Below are 9,620 nucleotides of genomic sequence, written 5' to 3' on the forward strand. Positions count from 1 at the left end.
TGTAAATAGTTGACAGAGGGTGGCATATTCAAATTTTGCCTTTGGAACTTCCTGGAATTAAAAGAAAATTTCTTTCTTTTTTTTTTTTGTTCTTCAGTTGGTTGAATTCGCAGATGCTTCAGAGGGATGATTGGGCCAATTATTTAAGTTCTGCCGATATTTCTAACCTATATATGTTAAAGCCTTTAAAGATGCTATCACATAAACAAATGTTTTTATTTATTTTCAGGAGTTATCAAGTTACAGTCTTCATTGAAAGCCAAGTGTCTTGTGATGTAATCACCACAGCAGCTGTCAAAGTGCCTTCAGTCACTGTGACCAAATTCCTCCATCTGCAGTTTATTTCCTTGGTTTACTGTCAAACATGCATCTTTTAATTTATTTTTAGCTTTATTTTATATTGGAGCATAGTTGATTAACAATGCTGTGTTAAGTTCAGGTGTACAGCAAAATGATTCAGTTAAACACATACATGTATCTATTCTTTACCAAATTCTTTTCCTGTTTAGATTATTGCAGAATATTTAGCAGAGTTCCCTGTCAAGCACATATCATAACTGAGCCTTACACAGAAGGCATTGGACTGTGAGTTACTGTGATCTCCATATGTGAAGGGGTCTGAGTTAATCATTTTGCCCATCTTCTCATGGGAAAGAAAGTAGTATGCACACTGAAGCATTTCTCTCTGGTCTAATTCAAAGGCCAGAGTGATGGGGATGAAGTTCTCCCTGAAGAAGAGTGAATTGGAATCCAATATAAACGTGCTGGAGTTGGCCAAAAGCAAGGATGGATGACTGAGATTTTCAGGAATAGAATTCTATATGGTTTGATACGTTGCAAGCAGAACATATTATGTATGAATATGCGGGTTTTGAAATTAGATAGAGCAGGAACAAGTCCCAGCTCAGCTAATTGTGAGCTATGTCTCCTCAGTTGTTGCTCTTTAGTCCCTAAGTCATGTCTGACTCTTTGCAGCCCCATGGACTGTGGCCTGCCAGGCTCCACTGTCATTTCCTAATCCAGGGGGTCTTCCCAACTCAGGGATTAAACCAGTGTCTCTTGCACCGCAGGCAGATTCTTCACCACTGAGCCACCTGCAAATCCCATCTCTCTTTAGGTCCACTATTTATTTGTCAGACTTGTGATATTTAAATGAGGTGATGTGGATAAAGTACTCAGCTCTGTGCCTGACACATAGTAAGTAAGTGGTCCACAGTATCCATTACTATTGTCATTGCTGTTATTATTCAGTATTTTGCAAAGATATGTATCACAAGGATCATGCTAGCTGTCAGTGTTTGAAAGCTAATGCATCTTCCTTCCACTAGAGAGGTGATAGGGTGGGCCAGGAGCTATAACCATGTCTTAGAAAGTAAGAAATATAAAAATATAAGTTCAGAGATGGAGAGAGAATTTTAGAATCAAAATACCTTAAGAACATCATTTCTAGGTTTCCATAGACAGGGATCTCCCTTGAGAAATGATCACTTCAGTGGAGCACGATGCTCTAAAACTTCAGCGTGGTGATTGGTAGATAATACTTTTTTACACCACTATCCCAACCAGGAGAACAAAAAAACATGTAAGCATAAAGTGGCCCAGGGCACTGAAGCAGAAAGCTATAGATCTCATTATCTGCTCCCTGAATTTCTATTTTCCTTCCCCAACAGAGGTCTTCTCAGTTGGCTCAGTGGTAAAGAATCCACCTGTTAGTGCAAGAGACCCAGGAGACATGAGTTCAATTCCTTGGTCAGGAAGATTCCCCAAAGGAAATGGCAGCCTACACCAGTATTCTTGCTTGGAGAACCCCATGGACAGAGGGGCCTAGTGGGCTACTGTCTGTGGGGCTGCAAAGAGTCAAACACGACCGAGCAACCAGCACACACATGTCTCCAGCAAGTCATGGATGGACACCTGTGTGTTCTGCCACTGCCTCCACTTCCTCCAACATCGCAACCTAGGTACTGAGAAGTCCTGATTCACACCTTTTAGTATGGGCCTCACAAGTTACATTCCTTTATGATAATCTGTCCACGTCCAAGACTTCAATCCACGTCATCTGTCCTACGTATTTGTGTTCAGAGTTTTCTCTTCCTCATTCATAAGATACACAGGATATATTGCTTTCCTCTGGAGGCTTGTCTCTCAGGAAATAATACGTCTTCCTTGTGCTATGACACATTTGTTGAGTGTCTACTATGCTACCGTGCTATGCATTAGGGATGCAGGAAGCAAAGTAGAATCCCTGCTCTCAAGAAGAACAAAGTCTAATGGAAGAACGATAGAAACAGGAGATGATGGAAATGCAGAGAACAAGAACCCAACTGAGACTACAGGAACAGAGCATTTGAACTACGGCACATCCTAATTAAGATGTACTGAGACTATAAAATATACACCAAATTTTAAAGACTTAGTTCTGGAAAAAGATATACAATATTTCATTAATTATTATGTTGAATTCATGTTAAAGCAATAGTATTTTTGATATACTGACTTAAATAAAACTACTATTAAAGTTAACTTCACATGTTCACTTTTATGATTTAAAATATGGCTACCAGAAAAAAAATTATATATGTAGCTACATTACTTTTTCTATTTTCCTGAAGCACAATATGCTTCTTTAGAGGCTTTTAAAAGACAGACTTTGTGATCATATTTAGTAATATTTTTCAAAGTTGGACATTCCCTTAATATGACAAATATACTGCTTAGAAGAGAAATGCTAAACACTAAAAGCACTTCCATTAAAGTTAGAAACAAAGAACTCACCATCAACAAAAGTAACAATGACAACAAAACCCACAGCTATTATTAATTTTCTTTTCTTTTCTTTTTTTGCAGAAGGTGCTAGATAGTTCTGTGGGACAAGAAAAGAATCACAGAAGCATTGAGAATAAATATGTAAAATTATTACTATCATAGATAATATGATGGTATGCTTAAAAAGCCTAAAAGACTAAAGTGAAAACTATTACAAATAAATTGAAGAAACTGGGAAAAACCATTAGACCATTCAGGTATGACCTAAATCAAACCCCTTATGATTATACAGTGGAAGTGAGATATAGATTTAAGGGACTAGACTTGATAGACAGAGTGCCTGATGAACTATGGACAGAGGTTCATGACATTGTACAGGAGACAGGGATCAAGACCATCCCCAAGAAAAAGAAATGCAAAAAAGCAAAATGGCTGTCTGAGGAGGCCTTACAAATAGCTGTGAAAAGAAGAGAAGCCAAAGCAAAGGAGAAAAGGAAAGATATACCCATTTGAATAGAGAGTTCCAAATAATAGCAAGGAGAGATAAGAAAGCCTTCCTCAGCGATCAATGCAAATAAATAGAGGAAAACAACAGAATGGGAAAGACTAGAGATCTCTTCAAGGACATCAGAGATACCAAGGGAACATTTCATGCAAAGATGAGCTCGATAAAGGACTGAAATGGTATGGACCTAACAGAAGCAGAAGATATTAAGAAGAGGTGGCAAGAATACACAGAAGAACTGTCCAAAAAAGATCTTCATGACCAAGATAATCATGATGGTGTGATGACTCACCTAGAGCCAGACATCCTGGAACATTAAGTCAAGTGGGCCTTAGGAAGCATCACTACAAACAAAGCTAGTGGAGGTGATGGAATTCCAGTGGAGCTATTTCAAATCCTGAAAGATGATGCTGTGCAAGTACTGCACTCAATATGTCAACAAATTTGGAAAACTCAGCAGGGGCCACAGGACTGGAAAAGGTCAGTTTTCACTCCAATCCCAAAGAAAGGCAATGACAAAGGCAATGCTCAAACTACCACACAGTTGGACTCATCTAACACGCTAGTAAAGTAATGCTCAAAATTCTCCAAGCCAGGCTTTAGCAATACGTGAACCATCAACTTTTAGATGTTCAAGCTGGTTTTAGAAAAGGCAGAGGAACCAGAGATCAAATTGCCAACATCCACTGGATCATCAAAAAAGCAAGAGAGTTCCAGGAAAACATCTACTTCTGCTTTATTGACTATGCCAAATCTTTTGACTGTGTGGATCACAAGAAACTGTGGAAAATTCTTCAAGAGATGGGAATACCAGACCACCTGACCTGCCTCTTGAGAAATCTGTATCCAGGTCAGGAAGCAACAGTTAGAACTGGACATGCAAAAACAGACTGGTTCCAAAGAGGAAAAGGAGTACACCTCAAGGCTGTATTTGTCACCCTGCTTATTTAACTTCTATGCAGAGTACATCATGAGAAACACTGGGCTGGAAGAAGCACAAGCTGAAATCAAAATTTCCGGGAGAAATATCAATAACCTCAGATATGCAGATGACACCACCCTTATGGCAGAAAGCGAAGAAGAACTAAAGAGCCTCTTCATGAAAGTAAAAGAAGAGAGTGAAACAGTTGGCTCAACATTGAGAAAACTAAGATCATGGCATCCGATCCCATCACTTCATAGCAAATAGATGGGGAAACAGTGGAAACAGTGAAAGACTTTATTTTTGAGGGCTCCAAAATCACTGCAGATGGTGATTGCAGCCATGAAATTAAAAGACACTTACTCTTTGGAAAGAAAGTTATGACCAACCAAGACAGCATTTTAAAAGGCAGAGACATTTCTTTACCAACAAAGGTCCATCTAGTCTAAGCTATGGTTTTTCCAGTAGTCACGTATGGATGTGAGCATTGGACTATAAAGAAAGCTGAGCTTTGAAGAATTGATGCTTTTGAACTGTGGTGTTGGAGAAAACTCTTGAGAGTCCCTTGGACTGCAAGGAGATCAAACCAGCCAATCTTAGAGGAAAGCAGTTCTCCATATTCATTGGAAGGACTAATGCTGAAGCTGAAACTCCAACACTTTGGCCACCTCATGTGAACAGTTGACTCATTGGAAAAGACCCTGATGTTGGGAGGGATTGGGGGCAGGAGGAGAAGGGGACAACAGAGGATGAGATGGCTGGATGGCCTCACCAACTCAATGGGCATGAGTTTGAGTAAGGTCCGGGAGTTGGTGATGGACAGGGAGGCCTGGCATGCTGCAGTCCACAGGGTCTCAAAGAGTGGGACACGACTGAGATACTGAATTGAACTGATACATACAAAAATCTTGATGAGACTTGGACAGAAATTCTGGTAAATTTATATGTCAATTTGGAGAAAATTTACATCTTAACTGGGTTTTCTAGGTAGCTTAGTGGGTAGAGAACCCACCTGCAGTGCAGGAGACTCAGGAGATGTGCGTTCAGTCCCTGGGTCGGGAATATCCCCTGGAGGAGAGCATTCCAGTATTCTTGCCTAGAGAATCCCATGGACAGTGGAAACTGGTGGGCTACATTCCATAGGATCACAAACAATCAGACACGACTAAAATGACTGAGCATGCATGCATACACGACATCTCAACACACACATGATGAGTCTCCCAATCCTTGAGCGTGGTTACTTAGTTGAAATTTCTATGATTTCATTCACTGCTGTTTTATAGTTATTAGCACACAAGTCTTATGCATGTTTTGGTAGATTTAAAACTAAGTATTTGGGATGCTTTTAGTGATTGTAAATGGTGTTATTTTTAATTTTGATGTTCATATATTCATTGCTAGTATAACAACATAGACAATAAATGATTTACAAGTGTGTTGCTTAGTTTTCAAATGTTTTAAGATAGTCTTGTTTTCTTTCTGGTATTGATTTTAGTTTTACTTCCTGTGCAGACAAATGCATTCTATTTCATATCAATTCATTTAAATTTGTTGAGATTGACTTTACATCTGAGCATGTGATCTATGTTGGTATAAGTTTCATGGGTATTTGAAAAATAATGTGTATTCTGATGCTGGGTGTAGTGTTCCAAGAGTTTCAATTAGATGCTTTTTATGATAATATTGTTGAGTGATTCTATGCTTATTTTTTTTGTCTAATTGATCTATCATTTGCTAAAATATAAGTGATATCAGATCAGATCAGTCGCTCAGTCGTGTCTGACTCTTTGCGACTCCATGAATCGTAGCACGCCAGGCCTCCCTGTCCATCACCAACTCCCGGAGTTCACTCAGACTCATGCCCATTGAGTCAGTGATGCCATCCAGCCATCTCATCCTCTGTCCTCCCCTTATCCTCCTGCCCCCAATCCCTCCCAGCATCAGAGTCTTTTCCAATGAGTCAACTCTTCACATAAGGTGGCCAAAGCACTGGAGTTTCAGCTTTAGCATCATTCCTTCTAAAGAAATACCAGGGCTGATCTCCTTCAGAATGGACTGGTTGGAACTCCTTACAGTCCAAGGGACTCTCAGGAGTCTTCTCCAACACCACAGTTCAAAAGCATCAATTCTTCGGCGCTCAGCCTTCTTCACAGTCCAACTCTCACATCCATACATGACCACAGGAAAAACCATAGCCTTGACTAGACGAACTAGACGAACCTTTGTTGGCAAAGCAATGTCTCTGCTTTTGAATATGCTGTCTAGGTTGGTCATAACTTTCCTTCCAAGGAGTAAGCACCTTTTAATTTCATGGCTGCAGTCACCATCTGTAGTGATTTTGGAGCCCAGAAAAATAAAGTCTGACACTGTTTCCACTGTTTCCCCATCTATTTCCCATGAAGTGGTGGGACCGGATGCCATGATCTTCATTTTCTGAATGTTGAGCTTTAAGCCAACTTTTCCACTCTCCACTTTCACTTTCATCAAGAGGTTTTTGAGTTCCTCTTCACTTTCTGCCATAAGGGTGGTGTCATCTGCATATCTGAGCTTATTGATATTTCTCCCGGCAATCTTGATTCCAGCTTGTGTTTCTTCCAGGCCAGCATTTCTCATGATGTACCCTGCATAGAAGTTAAATAAACAGGGTGACAATACACAGCCTTGATGAACTCCTTTTCCTGTTTGGAACCAGTCTGTTTTTGCATGTCCAGTTCTAACTGTGGCTTCCTGACCTGCATACAGATTTTTCAAGAGGCAGATCAGGTGGTCTGGTATTCTCATCTCTTGAAGAATTTTCCACAGTTTATTGTGATCCACACAGTCAAAGGCTTTAACATAGTCAATAAAGCAGAAATAGATATTTTTCTGGAACTCTCTTGCTTTTTCTATGATCCAGCGGATGTTGGAGTTTGATCTCTGGTTCCTCTGCCTTTTCTAAAACCAGCTTGAACATCAGGAAGTTCACGGTTCACATATTGCTGAAGCCTGGCTTGGAGAATGTTGAGCATTACTTTACTAGCGTGTGAGATGAGTGCAATTGTGTGGTAGTTTGAGCATTCTTTGGCATTGCCTTTCTTTGGGATTGGAATGAAAACTGACCTTTTCCAGTTCTGTGGCCACTGCTGAGTTTTCCAAATTTGCTGGCATATTGAGTGCAGCACTTTCACAGCATCATCTTTCAGGATTTGGAATAGCTCAACTGGAATTCCATCACCTCCGCTAGCTTTGTTCATAGTGATTCTTTCTAAGGCCCACTTGACTTCACATTCCAGGATGTCTGGCTCTAGGTCAGTGATCACATCATCATGATTATCTTGGTCGTGAAGATCTTTTTTGTACAGTTCTTCTGTGTATTCTTGCCATCTCTTAGTATCTTCTGCTTCTGTTAGGTCCATACCATTTCTGTCCTTTATCGAGCTCATCTTGAAATGTTCCTTTGGTATCTCTGTTTTTCTTGAAGAGATCCCTAGTCTTTCCCATTCTGTTGTTTTCCTCTATTTCTTTGCATTGATCGCTGAAGAAGGCTTTCTTATCTCTTCTTGCTATTCTTTGGAACTCTGCATTCAGATGTTTATATCTTTCCTTTTCTCCTTTGCTTTTTGCTTCTCTTCTTTTCATAGCTATTTAGTTAACTATAATTGACAATTGATATAAGTGATATAGACAAGTATAATTCTCGATTTGTATATTTATCCTTTAAGTTCCATTAAGTTTGCTTCATATATTTTATGGTTCTGTTGTTTGACACATATGCGTTTAGGGGTTGATATATTTTCTTGGTGGATTGATCTTTCTATTTTTATAAGATCTCTCATTGTGTTTTTTGTAATTTTCTTTGCTCTGAAATCTATTTATGTGTTAATAGATAACTGTCCCTGCATTCTCTTGATTAATGCTTGCACAATATATATTTTTTCATCATTTTACTTTTAATCTACCTATATCATTAAATTTGAAGTGAGCGTCTTGTACACAGCACACAGATGATACATATTTTAAAATCCAGTTTGTTAATCTCTGTCTTTTAATTGGAGGGTTTAGATCATTTAAAATGAATACAGTGATTGACAGATGAAGGTTAAATCCTCCACTTGCTTTTTAGTTTATTGTTTATTTATTTCTGTTTTGCATTCTCTCAGTTTTTTCTAACCTTTCCATTTTATGCTTAGTGTTTTTGAGTATTTTTCTTTTTTTAGTGGTTGCTCTATATATTACTTTTTAAATTATTTAATTTTTGTGCACTTGAAAAACACCGTGACAGTTCCATCTGACCTCTACAGTGTCTGCTGAGAGCTCTGCTGGAATTCAAAGTGCTCCCCCAACCTCCTCACAGCTAAGGTATTATCTCTCTGTTTCAAAAATTTTCTTTATGCATTGTTTCCAGAATGTTTTAGAAGCTTGCCTATAATATTCATTCATGGATTTATTTGGGTGTCTCCTGCTTGGGGTTTGCTCAACTTTTTGAATGTGGAGAGACTAATTTAACACTATACGAAGACAATAGTTTTTAATTTTCAGATTATCCAATATCCAAAAGACTGACTACATACTTTATTGATGCAGATGTAAGAAAATAGGCAATCTTATATAATACGGGTAGGATTCTAATTTGGCAGGAACTTTGTGAGGAAAATTTGAAAGTATATGTTTAAATTATAAATATGCTTACTTATTGACCATAATTTTGCCTCTAGTAATTTATTCAATATAGACATTTAAATGCATACAGAAAATAGACAGCATTGGTCACCTTTCATGTAGAGATGGGCTACTGGGAGATAGGGATATTCTGCCGTATTTCGATTACTGTGTATGTTTTAGCTATTAAAAAGTATAAGAATCCCTAGTCAAATATTAATATATGTTAGGGTATCCCATTAAAAAATTGTTTAAACAGGGTCAAAGAAGCTCTGACAAGAATATTAGAGGACCAGAGCAGAGTATGGGTAAATACAAAGAGTACTATCATTTTGGCAATGAGAAAAAGTGAAAAGTTCAGTGATACTGTGAACTGGTTAAGTATGCAGACACTTGCATTGGGCAATCCAAGAAGCATATACATGTTTGGTTACTTCTTAGCTAGAAGACCATGGACTAGTTCCTCAACTTCTCTGAGGTTTAGTTTCCACATGCAGAAGTTGGCATTAATAAAACCAGCCTTATGCTGTGAAGGATGATGAAATAATTTGGTATATGTACACTTCATACACAGAGGATGACCTGTAAGAGACAGTCAATGAAGGGAAGCTATTGTTTTTTTTTTTTCCTTTCTTATATTTATATGCTCATCCAAAATCTTATTTTATGAGAAATAGGATCATACCATAAAACTATTAAAAAAAAAACTGTTCTACACATTTTGGGCTTAATTTAAAATATTATGAGCACTTTTCTCTATCAGAGAGCATGATTTTACCTCCATTT

Source organism: Bubalus bubalis, chromosome 3 (assembly GCF_019923935.1).
Source record: "Bubalus bubalis isolate 160015118507 breed Murrah chromosome 3, NDDB_SH_1, whole genome shotgun sequence".
Classification (NCBI taxonomy): Eukaryota; Metazoa; Chordata; class Mammalia; order Artiodactyla; family Bovidae; genus Bubalus; species Bubalus bubalis.